This window comes from Entamoeba invadens, assembly GCF_000330505.1.
Source record: "Entamoeba invadens IP1 unplaced genomic scaffold scaff_1105074724569, whole genome shotgun sequence".
Lineage (NCBI taxonomy): Eukaryota > Evosea > Mastigamoebida > Endamoebidae > Entamoeba > Entamoeba invadens.
This window is the reverse complement of record NW_004440415.1, coordinates 4,552-6,761: the sequence shown is the minus strand read 5'-3', so window position 1 is coordinate 6,761 and position 2,210 is coordinate 4,552.

Here is a 2,210-nt window from a genome sequence, read left to right as displayed (position 1 = left end):
CCAAAGAATTTAAATTCCCCTCCATTCAAAAATTGGCTGGTAGGTAAGTCCCATATATTTGTTATAATATTCTGTGTTATTAATTGGTTCGTTTTGAACACGTTAAAACAGTTTTAAAATTAAAAAACGAATGAGGTAACGGTGTCAAAATTGAATAAAATGAATTTGCGATTGGTGTTTTTTACACTAACCAATTGAACTATTTTTACGATATTGATGTTTTGAAAAGAAATTAAATTTATTTTTAGATTTCGACAAAATGATAATTTGCACATTGAAATTTGAAAAATAAATTGGCGAATTAATCTACATTTTCAAGTAGATATGAACATTTTATAAACTTAAAAAATTAGTAATATTTAGATTTAATAAGAAGTTAACAATTACACACTTTAAAATACTTTTTAAAAAACTCTGATTTAATGTGTTAATAACAAATAATATTATAGTAAATTAAATAATAAATAATAGTTTATTTTATTTAAAGATCCAAACAAACAACAAATAGCTTTAAAAAGATCTTGTAAAAACAGGCAAATCAAAACACTTGATTACACGTAATACATAAATATTACAAAAATTGCACAGGTGGTATAATAAATAATATGTTTTATAACAAATTGGCTTATTAAAATTACAATTACAAAATGAATAATTGTAATAAAAATTTCAAAATTGGTAAATTAAATTAAACGAAAAAAAGATACGATTTCGCTACATTTTTTAAATTATTGAAAAAAAACAATATTCACTTTTAATATATGAAAATTAGTTTTATGAAAGTGTCTGTTGATGTTATCAGTGACAAACTTAAATTAAAATAATATTTTAATTGTTTCCAAAATAGTGTTGAAACGAAAAATAAATGAAAAATGATCAAACATGTGTATAAATAATATTTAGATGATAAACATGTTTATTAAAATAAAAACAATTAAAATATTAAACAAATTATTATTATTATTTATTAATTGATTTTTCGATAATAATTATTTTTTTTTAGAAAACACCTATTTAAGCATGTTATTGAACTTACTTTTCATTCAATGCAAAAAATCATCCTGTTCGCATTACTTTCAATTGTCCTCGCAGTTCCTGATAATTGCAAGACTCCAAATACTACAGATGGAAATAATTGTGACGAATGTAATGAAAATTACGTTTTGAACATAGATTTAACCTGTTCTTCAACATGCAAAGAAGGGAAAGTTAATTCAACTGATTCCACAAAATGTGTTGCATGCACAAAAACTGAATGTTTAACATGCAGTGAAGATAGCACTTCTGGCTCTGCTGTTGAAACATGTACTTCATGTCCAACTGGCAAGTACTTGACTGAAGCAACAGGTGATTGTAACGAGTGCCCTTCTGGTAAAAAGAACAAAGAAAACAATAAATGTGAAGCTATTGGAATTACAGGATGTGCCTCATCGACAATGGAAGTGGGTGAAGTAGAGAAGTGTGATTCTTGCACAACTGGGTTGTATCTTTCAACTGATAAATTGAGTTGTGCTGCTACATGCACAATTGGAAAAATGAATACAGAAACCATGTCTTGTGAAGTGTGCTCTACTGCTAATTGTGAGGCTTGCACATCTGATGGAACCACTGAGACTTGTACTTTGTGTGCCAATACTTATTACAAAAAATCAGATAACACTTGTGTTTTGGAATGCCCAACAGGTTACATAAAAAATGAAGAAACAAGAACCTGTGACGCTATAACATGCACTGCTGCCAATTGCCAGACATGTGTAACCGACTCGACCACTGAATGTTCTGAATGCAACACTGATTACCTCCTCCAAATTGCTACTAAGACATGCAAATCGACATGTGACAGTGGCTATCCCGATACAGCTCAAAAGAAGTGTCTTGCTTGTGGTGTTTCTAATTGCAACAAATGCACCACCAGCACCGACTGTTCTGAGTGTATCTCAGGCAATTACTTATCGATTGATAAGAAGACATGTGGATCGACCTGTGCTGTAGGTAAGATTGTTGGCAATACATGTGAAAGTTGTGCAGACAAATGTTTGACATGCACTGTTGAAGGTTCCACTGAAAAGTGCAACAAATGCACTACAGATAATTACTTAGCCGAAGACCTTTCTTGCGCAGCGACCTGCCCAGAAAGGCTTTACTGAGAACAAAGAGACTATGAATTGTGATAAATGCAAAGTCGAGCAATGCACTCAATGTGATGAGGG